At 35.6% G+C, this 16456-nt stretch overlaps 1 long non-coding RNA gene across 3 annotated transcripts; it reads right to left on the bottom strand.

Moving 5' to 3' along the window:
• Positions 1-318: 318 nt before the first annotated feature.
• Positions 319-13253, bottom strand: LOC116301521 (uncharacterized). 3 transcript variants are annotated; one of them, XR_016119245.1, is made up of 4 exons: positions 13208-13253; positions 2261-2313; positions 1420-1535; positions 319-898 (listed from the first exon to the last, which is right to left on the bottom strand). It is a non-coding gene; the product is annotated as an uncharacterized LOC116301521 (long non-coding RNA). The 3 variants fall into 3 exon arrangements; XR_016119246.1 differs by lacking the exon at positions 2261-2313; XR_004197744.2 differs by lacking the exon at positions 13208-13253 and having other exon boundaries at positions 2261-3549.
• Positions 13254-16456: the final 3203 nt, after the last annotated feature.

Below are 16456 nucleotides of genomic sequence, written 5' to 3'. Positions count from 1 at the left end.
AAGATAAGTAATTGAGAATAACGGGCTAAGATTCATAAAGAAAAAAATACTTTTCAACTTCAGTTGTGGTGAAAATGTTTCGTTGGAAAATTTACTTATTTTAACTCCGTTAAATAATTGCATGGTTGCGTGTTTTTCTCTCTCTATTTTTGTGTTGTTTTGTGGGTGTTTGAAGGATGACGTTACCTTTAAGTTATGACAGACTAGCCCTTTGTTCGCGACCGCTACCCCAGCTAATATTGTTTTGAGATGTTGACCACTTTCGACAATAAAGATAAGCAAAACACATTTTCAAAACATTTATTTAATAGCTGAAGATTTCTTGATAAATTCAGGGTTCAACTGTTAATGGTCAAACTTGTTTTCAGTAATGATTTACACACATTTGATTTTCAGAAAATTTGGATAGTTTTTCGCGTGTGTTTTTTGCAATTCGTAAAAAATACGAAGGATAGTAGAAATTGTTATGCTTCACACAGAAATGTTCCTTCAAGTCGGATTTAGATTGAGTTTGACATTCAAGTCTAGTCGGGAACCTGGCTTATTTCTATTCAATTCAATTTATGATCAAAGTTAAAGTTTGACAACAGAAAAAAAAGATGTACAACAGACAAGACAACAGTTTCATTGAAGCAGCAAAAGCCCAGTACATTGATTTTATTCAGCGCTTCTCTTTAGTTTTGGCAAATATCCTCATTTGATCTTTGTTCAGTTCTCGGTAGAACTGGAAGAGAAGTAGTTTTTGTTTTGCTTTTGATTCAGCTACTAAACTTCCATTGAACACAACTGTGAAGCTATGAAAAAGAGTCATATTTCTTCACACCATTTTTGTATAATTGCTTTCCTGTGTTCTTTCTTCTGATCTGCTAAAAAAATGCTTGATATTGTCTTCACCAGACTATCTCATAAAACGAAAAGAAGAAAGAAATTAGAAAGTATGAAAGACAATGTATTGTCGGGTTATCCTGATTTAAGCCTGATTTAATGATATCGTCTACTTTCTGCGGGTTAGCGATCCTTAAATGACATCCAGCAAATCCTGATCACTAGTGATAAGGCAATCTATCTTTTGACAGCATTGACGCTATCTTGTTCAGATGATTATGGAAAAATTGTTAACTTATCACTTCAAAACTAGTAAAGCTCGTTAATTAATCTAGTTTAGGCTAGCTAAACCTGTATAGCTATAGTAACTGGATGGATGGATGGACGGACGGACGGAGGGAGGGAGGAAGGGAGGGAGGGGGGAGGGAGGGGGCAGTGAGGGAGGGAGGGAGGGAGGGATGGATGGATAGATTTAAAATGATTCAAGTTATTCCAAACAAAGCATCATTTTGAAGCAGCGCCTAAAAATTCATAGTCTATATTTACTTCATTAATTAAATTTACAACTAACTTTTATAGTAACATGTAGCTAACCTGGTCAGGGTGCCTCCTGTTTGCCACAGGCTGACCACCTGGTGAGACGGACGGAATTCTACGTGATTCCCTTGAAGGTCGCATTAACCACTATGCTACGATTAGGAACTGAATACCTGTCATCAAAAACCATAATATTAACAGAATTAGTCAATATTCCTGTAAAGGGGTCGACCATTGCATTTTGACGGAAATGTGGTTTTACTGGTCGCTGAGCTAGTTCCTTAAGGTTGGAATCTCTATTCAACAGGTGTCCGAGGAAATCCACTTACCTTCGTTGGGCTAAATACACTTATTTCAATAAACGTTGTCATCGCCAAAGGCGATAGGCGATAGGTCATTCCGAAATGGAAATGGTTTCGTTGAATACCAAGACCATTGAATCAGTCTCAACACTAAGGTCCACGTTCTTGACGAGAATAAGAAGCAGAAACACAAGTCATTCCAGCTATTCTTGGATCTTGGAATGACCTGGCTCCTATCACTTTTCGCCTATTGTCTATCGCTTATCGCCTTTGACGATGACAACGTTTATTGAAAAAGGTGTATATTGTAGCTAAAGTTATTAGACTTCATCTCATATTTTGTGAAAAAGTTAACTAACAATTGCAATATTCTCTACTTTCACATCCCCATAATGCCTTGCGTTTTTGGGGGGTAACCAACCAAAAAAAACTGTCCCAAATTGAAAGGTTTCTTAATTGAATTTATACTATACCTGCTTTTATCTGTACAATACTGATTATCAGTTTATTCCAAGTTATTTTTGCGTGTACAGATCATGAAAAGTTTTGGTCTTACAGAAAATGTATTGACTTACGAAAAAATGTTTAAAATTTACCTTTAACGTCTTCAAGCTTTTATCTTTTTCTGTTTCTTACTTCTTCATTTTACCTTTGGATACCAAACAAGGTATTTTCAACATTGTCTGATCAGCCTTTAGCAAAATAAGTGGGTTTTTACCCTCTGGTTACCCCCCAAAGACGCAAAATTATGGGGTTGTGAAAGTCGAGAATTGTACACCTTAGTGCAAAGTTTTGTAGATCTACGGTCTACTGAGGTCTACTGAACTTACAAACTCTTGTGCAAATTTGTGAAATTTCTTACGAAGTTTTTAACCGGATATATGGTATGCACTCTTATCTAACACTAATAATGGAAGTATGCTTCTCCTGCTAACTAGTGACATTTCTAGATCTTATTCTTTTTGTACTAGAAATTCAGTGCCATTAGATGCAGGCGTAGTTCAGTTGATTTGTGCTCAGCCTTCAGAGCTTGAGGTCCAGGGTTTGATCCTCGGGAGCTCCACCTCTGTTTCGCTTTCTCTCTGTTCTCTGTAGCTTTATAGGCTGAATAGTCTGAGGGGCCGGTTAAGAAGCACTCCTATGAGCTTGGTTTGGGAGAATTGGGTAACCATTCTCCGCGTTCAGAAGTAAAATCAGATTAGCTTTAATTTTTTTTATGAAGTGGGCATTATTATTGACATCTGTTGGATCTTACGCTGCAATTCTGTATTGTCCATTCAAACAGATCAAAACAAAATTCAGTACAAAACATGACGTGACGTCTGCAGTGATATTCCTTTACAGATCCTTTACAGAATTGCTGAGAATCCTGTTCAAAATCTGATGATAATCACAATTTCTACTCCATTATGTTTTTAATTTCTTAATTTAACTTTTGGTGTGTGGGTTTTTTTTTTGTTTTTTTTGTTTTGTTTTTGCTTAAAATCACATGTCATTTTCTTGAGTACTGTTTCTATGTTTATTGTTAACACAGGTGACGAAATTCATTAAAATAAATAAACGACTAAGATTATTCCAAGGAAGTCTAATTAAGGATCTTTTTCAGTTGTGAAGTATTTTTCCAGATGTTCAATGAAACCAAGCTGAGCCATACTATACCTGATTGAAAACTTATTAACTTTTCAATGTCACTTATTAAATTGTATTTCGCCTGCAGCAAACGGTGAAGAATATATCACAATTGAAAGAAGCTAGCTCTAAAGACGTGCTGGATTGTGTACGGTCACCAAAGACTTCAGACATTTTTCGGATTCTCTTACAAATTCACTTAATTTAAAAAGAAAATTCAGCTCGCTTTCTTTAGTTACTTTTGTAAACAGCAATAAGAAAAGCTTCAATCAAGCTAGAGAAATGATAATTTGCTTGTATTTAGAGAACTAACTCAACAAACTGAGTAATTTGCTTAAAAGTCAGTACATTCGTACGGAAACCAGAGAACAATGTCCCAACTTCTTGGTGACCGTAACACGATCCAGCACGTTTTTATCGACGTGATGGCTAGCGCTCAAAAGGTGAATAACGAACCCGGAAGTAGCTGTCTATACGAATGACGTCAGAATTAAAAGCCGTATTGCTTACATCCTAACCACAATATTACGAACACGTGGAATAGAATTAGCATTCACTTCAGGGCCGACATAATTAGCCGCATGACCACCACACAAACGTCTGGTTATGTCTATGTGAAGTTTGAATCAGTTTGCTTGGATATTAATGTTCTGGTAGACGAACACACTCCTATACATAATCTTTTATCTAATATTTCCTCTTGTGGTATGTTCTTCACACGTAAAAGTTTCATTCTGTTTACTGCAGGTTAAAATGATAGGTTAACAAGTTTTCAATCAAAATTTTCAATTCAAAGATAAAAAATAAAAAACGTTTTCAATCACGTTCATGGCTCAGTGGCTTCAATGAACATCTGGACAGGAAAAATATGTCATGACTCAAAGCGATCTATTATAATTGGCTCAATGGGTTAATCGTTAAACTGATCCACGCCAAACCACCCCTCCCCCCCTCCCCCCATCGTGGACTCCACTGACGAAGTATTAATTAGATTATAATCCCTGATGTTTCATTCTACTGGGTTCTTAAAAAGTGTTAAACCGTGAAATACAAGAACAAGATGATGTATATTAATGATGTAAGCTAATTGATTATCTGCTAGAGTTTCAAATCAAAATGGCGAATTTTACCAAAGGGAGCCCAAATAAGCTAAATGTATTATACAGTACATATCGACCTTGCAGTCTTCGCGTATGATAGCCTATATTCATCGCCACTCCAATCCAGATTAGAGAAGAAAATTTAACGGCAAACATGTTAACTGATTATTTATTAATGAACTAAAATCCCCGGCCGTCAATGAACCAATATACTTAAGTCAAAAGTGTGCCTATTAATGTCACAGCGGCTTATTCTATAACTTGTGGTTGTTTGTTTAAAAGCTAATTGCTTTACCTTTTATGGTAAGCCTTAAGGGTTTTTTTATCAAGCCACCAAGTGATACTCTATATGGTCGCTTATTCAATCCGATACCACAGTATTGGCACGAACACCTTATATAGTTTCGATTCGGTCTATCAGTTTTGGTACGAAGCTATAATGGACTAACAATTAGATTATTGAGGGCGAGGAGGAGGGGGGGAGGGGTTCCCCAAAAAATATCGAGCAAGCACTTCACCTACAGAAAAAAATATTGCGTGCAAGTGTTGTTACAAAAAAAAAACGACAAACAAACGAAAAAAAAAAAGCAAAAACAAAAAACAAAACAACAACAAAACAAACTTTGCAACAAAAATTCCTACACTAATTAACCTCCCCTTCATTTACTCTAATCTCTAACCGGATGTCAAGTGATGGCACCCGTTATTTGCTCGTTTGATAAACTAAATTCTTTTTTGTTGTTTTGTTAACAGTCTATCGATAATGACTAAAGATGACGAGGAATGTGATGATCATGTTGATGATGATGGGAATAATGAATTGACCATCAACAGTCTATCGATAATGACTAAAGATGACTAGGAATGTGATGACCATGTTGATGATGATGGGAATAATGAATTGACCATCAACAGTCTATCGATAATGACTAAAGATGACTAGGAATGTGATGATCATGTTGATGATGATGGGGATAATGAATTGACCATCAACAGTCTATCGATAATGACTAAAGATGACTAGGAATGTGATGACCATGTTGATGATGATGGGAATAATGAATTGACCATCAACAGTCTATCGATAATGACTAAAGATGACTAGGAATGTGATGATCATGTTGATGATGATGGGGATAATGAAGATGGGAATGATGATGGTGATAATAATGATGATAATAATAATAATGATGATGATGACGATGACGATGGCGATAATGATGATGATGACGATGGCGTAATGATGATGGGGTGATGTTGGTGTAATGATGATTATGATGATGGTGATGATGTAATGAGGATGATGATAGTGATGAATAAGGATGATGACGATGGTGGTGATGGTGACGATTGTATTGATGATAATGGTGAAGATGACGATAATGTCGATCATGATGTTCATGTAATGATGATAATGATGGGGATGATCATGTAATGATGGTAATGATGGCGATGATGTATCCCAAATAGGTATCCTAAATAGAGACCCCTCCCGCTAGATTGGGTTTAATCAGACAACGAACTTTGTTGTGAGCTCATGTCCAGTATTAGGGACGGCGGAGTAGGTCTATTGTGTAAGTCCGGGGCAATGTACATGTCATTTTTTTAGCCTGGGGTCATGCCCTCCGTGAAGACGTCATCACACATTTGAATGAATATATTCCAATGATTTTTATTCATGATATTAATATTATTATGCATTCTTTAGGGGAAAAGGTAATTCATATATCTTTTTAAAAATCCAGAAAACCTACCATTTAAAAAACAGACCATCTTCATCCTCAGACAATAAGGGACTGTGCAATAATTATCGGGAGGGGGGGAGGGTCTAAAATTAATAGGGGGATGGATCAAAAGTTAATTTGGAGTGTAGGGTAGGGGGGTTACAAGCTAATTGCTTAAATATGGAGAGGGGGGGTCATAAGCCAATTTGGAATTTTGTTCACTATAAAATTGAAAAGATGCATACAAATGTACTGTTTAAAATAAACATTTATTGTTATATTTTATGATAGTTATTTCATTTCAAAAGGGGAGGGGTGAGAATTTATTTTACGTTTAATTTAGCACAGGGGGATTAGCTTCAATTTGCACAGTCCCTAACGAACCAACCACAGTTGCAGCAGTTTTCTCAGTGGAATTAAAATCTTGTCTCACAAACACCTACACAGTATCTGTTTTAAAGAGTACTACAAGGATCACGAGTCAATTAACTTCTTTCCACAGGACAGTAAAACAACTGAAACAATTTATGATTTAGTTTCCGCGATCAGAGTTTTAAATTCTGAGATACTCTAGATATTATGACATTCTAGCTAATGTTTTGAGCTTGTGAAGCATAGCAACGGTAACTAAGGCGGAGTCGAAAACATTAATTACCTTTCTCTCTCCCCCCCCCCCCCTCCCCCCTCAACTGATAATAATGGTATTAATAAGCCAACAAAAGGGAGCTATGAAAAGGTTTTTGGTAATACATGCTATTAAAAAGTTATAAAGAGAATGAAAATGTTGGCTTTCCATTGGCGGATATATGAAAATACCTCTCTCTTCATGTATAAACCCCTTGCATGTGACGTCAAAGCAGCTCTATCTGGGAGACAAAACGAAAAAAGTCCAATCTCCTGAGAGTTGGAACCTATTGTTTTGTCCCCCAGATTGAGCTGCATTACAAAGTGCTGCAAGGGGTCTATATGACATTTTTTTTAAAGGGCTAGAAGAACGTTAAGCGAAAATAAGGTACCAACAGTACGTAATGGGTATGCCTCTGCCAGCCCCGCTAGTAACGGATCATTTTGAAGATGACATTTGTTTTGCCCCCTGTACGTCCCATAATGCCTTTCAATATATCCAAGATGGTCGCAGTATCGTCTATATAACGTTATTGCAATTAGTATATATTTTTCCTTTTTTTTCAATTCTTCATTTTTTCAATTATTTTATTCTATAGTTAGGATAGTACGCGTGCGCTGATTGGTCGAAAATTATGCTTTATTAGTGAACGGAGCACAGTGCTAACGCTATCCGCGCGCGCGAAGTGCTGCTAGATCCTGCGACCGTCTTTCTTTCTTTTTGAGTAAATAAATTCAATACCGAAATAGAATTAGTAACTATATGATGACACGAAGATTAATTCTTTTTGTTTTCTATATTAATCAAAACAAGCACGTTGAAAGTCTTGTATCTCGCCGCATTTAACGCGAGAGTATTTTCAAATAAATCACGGTATGACAAAAGAATAGTGTTAAGGGAAATTATATGCACGCATTTTGCTTCTTTAAAAAAACACGAAATTAATTTATATTTCTAGCAATTTTTTCCCCTTACTGCATTCATAGCTTTTTCTTATTTTATATCCTTTTCATAATAGATCTTGTGCTCTTTATTTTCTAGTCATGGATGTAAAGCGCTTTAGAATATTTTAATAGGTTAAGCACTATATAAATATTATTATTATTAATATTATTAGTTATTATTATTATTATTACTTATTACTTTTTTTTTTTTTTTTGTTCGTTTGTTTTTTCCTTTTCTTTATAATAATTTGTTGTGCTTGTTAATGTTCATTTAATTGTATTATTATTCAAACTTTTCTTCTAATCGATTCAAGTAGAAAATTGTAAACTGCCTAGGTTATAGTGAGGTTTACAGTTGTGTGTAAGAAAAATTAAAATAAAGTTTACATTATTATTATTATTCCGTATGCTGTTTGTTACCTATTGTTTTAGCTTGCACGGTCTTCAAAAATAGCTATTTTAAGTTGACCCAGATGAGGTGTCAACGCACTTGGACTCTTGTTCGTAAGACAAAGGTCAAACGTTGAACTTCACATGAGCCAAACCTAAAGACATTAAAGAAGACCACCTTTTGTTATCCACTGTTTCAATTAGGTTCGGCTTATATGAAGTTCGACGTTTGAGCCTTATACACCGACATAACCGGGATCGGTCTATTGTCCTTGCATTAGCAATATATTTATAATTATCATATAATTATCCATAAAATACCTATATTTCTTCTTTTCGAAAAACTGATATTTTCACATGTGTGAAAATATCGTTACCATGTGTATTTAAGCTATTAGTTCATAAATAAAAACTTTTTATGATAATAAAAGCTTGTTAAGTTGATTTTATGGATAATTATATAATAAACAGAATATTACATGGCCGCTTGGAGGTACGAAACTTATCTTCTCGTGTTGAAAATCTCTCACTCGTTCGCTGCCCTCACTCGTGAGAGATCTTTTCAACACTCGAAGATAAATTTCGTATCTCCGCGCGCCCATGTAATATCCTCTATATATTTTTTGCACTTTCATTTAGTAATTCCTTTACATTTTTTCCTCTTTAAGTTGACTAATGTCTTCCTATATTTTACATTAATCTTGAGAGGATAGTACCGTTCATACTGTCTTCTTTGGGTTTGCAGACATCTTCCATTTATTTATCTATTTTATGCATTTATTTGTAATTTACTTGTTTTTCCTAAGCCGTGAAATTATAATAATGGTTGTCTCCTTGGCATCCGGTTTACGTTCCGTCACGTCACGCGACCCCTTCTCACAACCGGCTGTTAACTCCAGCGTAACATTCCCTTCCTTCAAATTAACCAATCACCTTTGCGCTTCAGTTGGTGATGGATCGCGTGGTGTGACGACACTAAAGCGGAGGAGTTTACAGTAAGCAGTCAGTCTTGGCTGGCTGTGAAATGAAATACATAACGTCATACCGTCCTACCTCTTACGTCTATCACAGTAGGAAGAGGAAAATGACCAAAAGTGAATAAGAAAATAATGACGTCGTATTTGTGTTTACAAGTTTAAGTTCGTAATGACAAAAAATATATTTTTTGTGGTGAAGCCACACTACTCCCCAAATCCCTTGAGATATTAATAGAGAGTTTTAGATTTACGTTCACGGCAAACGTGAAACGTCAGTTGACAAGTAAAAAATTCTTTTAAATTACTGAAAAAGAATTGCAAAAAAGTCCAAGTAGTAGAAAAACAAAAGATATTTGCGCTTGGTGAGAAGGTTTGTAATAAGTAAAGTAAAATACAGGAAAACTATGAAAACGTGGTCACGTTTGCCGTTTGCGGGGAGAAAAAAAAGTCAATCTAAAACTCTCTAATAACAATAAAACAGCCGCCATGTTGGTTGATCTAACAAGAGATGCTAATGAGGAATACTTTGTTATAGTCACCATGGCAGCTATGACGTAACATGCACCCTTAGAATAGGAGATTATCTATCAAACACACGCCATGTTGGTTATTCTAACAAAAGATGCTAATAAGGAATATTTTGTTATCGTCAACCAATATGGCGGCTATGACGTACCATGCACTCTTAGAATAGGAGATTGTCTATCAAACACCCGCCATGTTGGTTATTCTAACAAAAGAAGCTAATAAGGAATATTTTGTTTTCGTCAACCAATATGGCGGCTATGACGTACCATGCACCCTTAGAAAAGGAGATTGTCTATCAAACACCCGCCATGTTGGTTATTCTAACAAAAGAAGCTAATAAGGAATATTTCATTATCGTCAACCAATATGGCGGCTATGACGTACCATGCAGCCAAATACAGCATTTTAGAGAAATAGAGCACACGAGTAGATACACGTAAAGGCAAATTCATTTCTCTTAGAAGCTTCTCGTGGAGTGCGAATAAAAGAATAGTGAATAAGTCTAATGAATATATGAATGAAGTAATGATTGTAAAGAAAGCAGAGAAAGATAAGGAAAAAGGGAGGAAGCGAAAAAAAGCAAAGATGGTAAATCTATGGCCAAGTTTGACATGCTGAAAATTCTAGCAAGATTCATAGACTCTGGGGGGTGGTGGTGGGGGTTGATTGTGGGGGGGATATCTAGGATTAGTGTTGTAGATTCGATAATAATGTTGTTGAGTAATGAACGAACTAGCATTCCTACCAAAATGTTTTGTTCTTATTTTCACCTTACCGAGTTTATTTGTACCAATAAATGCATTTGATAATCCACCTGTTTGTACAATACATAAAGTACTATACGACTAAAGCCTAAGATATCGACTGCGTGACCTATAAGTTGTTATCAATAGACGTCACTTCCGGTAATAGCTCTTTTTTGATGGCTTGTAGAATCCTGGAGGTTGTTTTGATCTCTTGTTTTCTGGTTTGATGTCGTGAAAATAGTCAAATACAATAGCTTGAGGACTTATTTTGATGTGTTTTGACTTAGCATCCGCTAGTTGCCCCTCAGCCAACCGCTTGTTTGCCCCCCAGTCAACTCCAAAAAGTCACGTGATTGATAGTAAGCAATTAAAGGAAGAAGACGGTCGGAAATTTTGTTTTCAAGAGACGATTGAGTTCATCAAAGTAGGTCTAAGAGTAAATGGTATGAACCCAGGTGTTGAAGTTTATTGTGAAATGTGATCGTCCGGGTGAGTGTAGTCTTGAGAAAGACTGTTGTTGTTGGTGACTGACGTTTCGACAACCTGAGCGGAAGTCATCTTCAGACCAGTGAGAAAACGGACTCTGAAGATGACTTCCTCTCAGGTTGTCAAAACGTCAGCCACCAACAACAACAGTCTTTCTCAAGACTACACTCACCTGGACGATCACATTTCACACCAAAGTAGGTCTAGTTAGAAATGCAATACAGATCAATTACTGACAAGTTGAAGGCTATTTAACATGTGAGAAGTAATTGTATCCATCTAGAATACACTCGGTAGATGGAAGCAGGTAGGAGAAATGTCAACAGAAAGACAAGAAAGGTTTGAATCTACAGACAGGAAACTGCTATGAAGAAGAATAAGACAGGACGAAGAATAAGACAGGACGAAGAATAAGACAGGACGAAGAATGAAACTTTATCCAATGACACTGACGCTTCCATCCATTTGCACATCCCATTCATCCATTTGCCCATCCCATCCATCAATTTGCCCATCCCATTCATCCATTTGCCCGTCCCATCTATGCAGACAAGGAGGTATTGTTCTTTCAAGCTCCAAAAATGCTCAGTAGGCAGGTAATCTTTTGCACTCAAACTTTGTGCCCGCGTTCACATCTCAGCAGGTCAGTTTGACTTTTTACAACGGATTGCGGCAACTTCCAACGCCTTTGCACAATGTATCACTTCTCCTGCAACTTATCTCGCAATTTTAGCGCATATTTTTGAAGAGCGCATGCGCAAGTTTTCAAATCATCCAAGATGGCGGCTACAAAAGGTATACTTGATTCGTCAAGTGATTTTAGTGAAACAAAACGTGGAGAAATTATCGCAGATAAAGATGAAGCAAAGAAATTGCTTGACGACGATAAAACAGTTGTTGGTGATAAAAAGTGAAATATTAAAATTTTTTTTATCGATGCAATACAAAGTTAATATCTAATGATAAAATAAATAGAGTAGAAAAAAAAAAAAAAAAAAAAAAAAAGAAGAATTTTACGTTTCAAGATCCGTGTCTCTTCCTCAGTAAAAAATTACCAACCGAGTTATGTATGTTTCTGCTTACAAAGATAAGATTAAGAAGGTACAGGCTTCGAAAGCGAATCTCATGCTATAAATTATTAGTTCTTCACAGGCTACCCGGGCCAAACTGTCGTTGCAATTCGCTGAAATCGCGTTGCTGTGTAACGCCTCATCTTAGCAATCTGCAATTAACGCATATACATTTTCGAGCATTGCGAAACCGAAGGTCGTAAGGAAATTGTACAGTGTAACACAGCCTTTACAAAGGAATTTTTTTCATACCAAAAAAAACACACTGACCATAACTATTCTTGTCAAGGAAATCTCGGATCGTCAGTTTTTACAATGTTCATAAGTGAGTAAAGTTGCTTGTTCACTTTTGCCTAAAGTATATATTTTTTCCACGATTGGTACTTTCTGTACTGCGTTGTGAAACATCTTAGAAAAAGAAAGAAAGAAAGAAAGAAAGAAAGAAAGAAAGAAAGAAAGAAAGAAAGAAAGAAAGAAAGAAAGAAAAGAAAGAAAGAAAAAAGAAGAAAAGCACAGAAAGAAAGAAAGAAAGAAAGAACGCAAAAGAACGAAAAAAGAAGCCATACCCGCCAATACCCTCCCTCCACTCCCTCCTCGTCAGCCTCCATCCTCCTCTTCACCCCTCCCCGCCTCCTCCCTTCCCTTCCTTCCTCCTCCCTCCCCTCCCTCCCTCCCCTCCCTCTCCTTCTCTCCTCCCTCCCTCCTCCTCCTCCCTCCCTCCCTCCTCCCCCTCCTCCCTTCCCCTCCCTCCCTCCTCCTCCCCTCCTCCCTGCCTCCCTCCTCCCTCCCCCCTCCCTCCTCCCTCCTCCCTCCCTCCTCCCCCTCCCTCCTCCCTCCTCCCTCCCCTCCTCCCTCCTCCCTCCCTCCCTCTCGCCCTCCCTCGCTCACTCCTCCCTCCCCGTACCCCTCCCTCACCTCCCTCCCCAAAAGAACGAAGGCAAGAAAGAAAAGAATTCCGAATCAAAGTAAAAAATACTGCATTCAACGTTTATTATTTATATCATACTGACATTTGACGTTCAAAACAAGAGAATGACGCGTACGATAACAGCGTTACCACCAAACGCGTGGGACAGTAGAATACGCATTCCCGTAACGCGTATTTATACGCATATAAATATTTCAGTAAAACATCTTCTAAGCTGTTAAGGACTTGTCATGTGACAGTTATATTTATACATTTGTATATCGCTTCGGTCAACCGTCGGGGATTAATATATAAATTTGGACAATTTTATACAGCCACTGCATATGCAGAAAGTTTGATCCGTTTTCCAAAAAAGAAATATATATATCAAAAAGAATGAAAACTATTATAATATACCTTTACTAATATTTTCCTGAAGGAAGTACTGCTTTTTTTTTTTTTTGCTGAAACAATAAACAATAAAATTATTAAATTTGCTGAAAAGCCCGTTATTGAAATATTCAGGAAAATGTCGATAAAAAATTGTTTTCAAAAAAGTTTGGATAAAATATATGGGATATTTTAAAAACATATATGTACTGTTATACAGCGCTTTGCAAAAATTCTGTAATAAAATGAATATCGATATATCGGGTACATATTACGGGAAATTTTCAATTAAAAACGTTTTAATAAAGGTTAAATACAATGTTTTCGGTGAAATACAATCATAGTGTACATTGTAAGCATTAATAATAGATATTTGACTAACTTTTGGTTGAAAATCGTTATAATTAAAAAATCTGGAAATTAGCTCATATATAGATATATAGATATACTTGACTTCTGCAGAATTTTTGCAAAACGCTGAGTTGCTATGTATATATATATATACAGCGATATGCAGAAATTCTGATCCTTTTATACATGTAAACAAGTATATCAAAAGTATATCAGAAATTATGGGATGTCATCTCTGATATTGTTATCAGAAAGCCCTAGTGATAGGCAACTCGAAAAAAATATCAGGGATGACATCCCATAATTTCTGATATACTTTTGAATACTTGTATATATGTACAAAAGGATCAGAATTTCTGCATATCGCTGTATATATATATATATATATGTATATCAGCGAAATATGAGATTTGGTGTTAGTATCGTTCTGTATTGCTTTTAATAGAAACTACAAAATAAACAAATTAATGAAGACACTCAGATCCAATCAACACAAGCTAAAAAGCTTTATTAGACCTGCTAAGACAAATTTGTAATTTTTTTTCCAAGAAATAATATTATATCCTTTTTATAGATGTGTCACATAGGTAAACGGTAGTCCAATGATAAACATCTTCTAGCTGTTCCTGCCTCAAAAACATTAACTTTTGGTGACATACAGAGCGTTTTCTATATGCGCTCCAAAGTTGTGGAACATAAATAAGAAACTTAAGACCGACATTTTTTTAAAATTCTAGGTTACGTTCCCCCCCCCCCCCCCCCCACGTTTTTATAGTTTAAAATTGACAATTTTTTAAGTACCTTAGGAATCTCAATCACATATATATTTTTCACTTCCATTTGTTAAAAGCATTGAGAGTTTTAAATGCGTTGTTTTAAAAAATAAAGTATCATTATTGAAGGTTTTACGAGAAGTGATATGCAGTCAGTTTTATTTATACATTTAACAAATTCCTACCTAAAAATATAATCAACGACTAGTTGCTCATATAAAATAATTTCAAAATTTCAATAATTTTAGGTACTATTGCAGAAATAATATAGTATATCTATGTTTGCACCATATTGAGGATAAAACTCAAAATATAGCGGAAGAAAAACACTATTTTCACAAAAATACAGACTTACAAAATTAAATGGTACACAATAAGCATAATGCATTGTTTTTTTTTTGAATATTTTAAAAGGAAATATTTCATAATTTCGAGGAAATTCAACAACAAAATTATCTAATCTTCTTTTATTTCGAAATTAGCTGCCTTTGCGTGTTCAATGACTCATGTTTAAAGTTGCGTAATGCTTTTCGTTAAAAAAAGGCAAGATTGTGTCATCAAAATAACCAAGTTTATCAAGATGATCGTCATCGATAATAAACTATCTCAATCGTCATTGGGCCTTTTTGATTCGTTTAATACGTAAGTCTCTCTTTAATTACTGTTGTTGCCATGACAATATGATTTTCACGTGGTTACTTTTCAACCAAATGAACTCCTTACTAAAGAAGTGTTCGTTGAATACTATAATTTAAATTTATTACAAATTTTCAATATTTTTGTCTTGGAATGTAGGATTTCAACTATATACCCCAAAGTTATGACTTAAACCAGTAAATAACAAAAAAATTAACGATTTTCGTATTCTAAATATTTATTTCGTAGTTTTAAGAAATCAATCAATTTTGAATGAATAATTTTCTGCAAGATTTACTTCTGATAACTTGTTTTCGTTTAAAATAACTCTTCAGTCTTATTTACAAAAAAGTTCTGAAAATCGCATCAAAGTATTATCATTTTGAAATCATTCCCCGCAATCGGGGAGCTAATTTTTCCACCAAGCTCTTTGTTCTTCAACCCAAAAGAAACAAATATTTATATTCTAAATTGTGGTTCCGAAATATCAAGAACTTCAGCCTTGACGACAATTCAAAAACGTCCTTGCTTAATCTCTTATTAAATTGACTCGAAATCAATAGCCACTACCGTGTTTTTCTTGCTAAATAGAGGCTTTTAAAGAGCCAGAAAAAGAAGTACTGACAATTGCGTTTAACTTTGACCTGCAACTCAATATGATAATTTCCTTTTTCCTTTCTCTAACTCGTCAAATTATGCAAATTTGAAAGTATCTAAAAACGTCAAAAAATATAATCGTCGCGACAAGTACAGAATTTTGATAAAATGAACTTCAAAAGCCAACAAAAGTATGGTATCGAAAAAGCTTGGATTATTTGTGATTAGGAGGCGAGTTTTGAAGATCTTTTAAAACAGAATCATTAACAATACCCGCCTCGGCAAGAATCGAAGGAGAATAAAAATAACGTATTCAAGGAATAATTGTTTATGTAATAAATTTCAAAATCATGAATGTTTTGAGAAGTGTTTAAAGATCATGAAATGTTCAAGAAGTGAGGATGCTTAATCTTTGTGTTAACGAGGACCGGAAGCACTGCTCTTGGCCCTTTCCTGTCCAAAGCGTGGACGATTCAAACTATATACCACAATGAAAGATAATGATGAATTACTCATCTCTCAACTCTTATGAAACTCTATAATCTAGATCTACTCCTCAATAATTTTATGGCTCTTCTAGAATCCACGAAAATCGTATTCAGAATTTTTTTTTATTTATTTTTTTACGCCTCGACTGTTTTACTGATCTCGCACGAAAGACAAAAAAAGCAGGGAGCCCACTCAATAAAGCTACAAGAAAAAACCCAAATCAACCAATCACAATTCGTTTTCAAGTTTGTTTGGTTTGGGTTGTCACGTGATGAAATCACATGAGAAAGAATTCAATCAAATGGTGGGTTGTGATTGGTGGAATGGTAATTAGACCTGTCATGAGTAATAATTGCTGTGATGAAAGCAACAATAGGATGTCAGTTAAATGGTTTATAGGCCCTCCCCCGAAAACTCGGACCGGCTCAAG

Source organism: Actinia tenebrosa, unplaced genomic scaffold, assembly GCF_029948245.1.
Source record: "Actinia tenebrosa isolate PJP-AT-01 unplaced genomic scaffold, QUT_ActTen_1.0 PGA_scaffold11__36_contigs__length_13525064, whole genome shotgun sequence".
Lineage (NCBI taxonomy): Eukaryota > Metazoa > Cnidaria > Anthozoa > Actiniaria > Actiniidae > Actinia > Actinia tenebrosa.
This window is presented reverse-complemented; position numbering and strand designations above follow the sequence as displayed.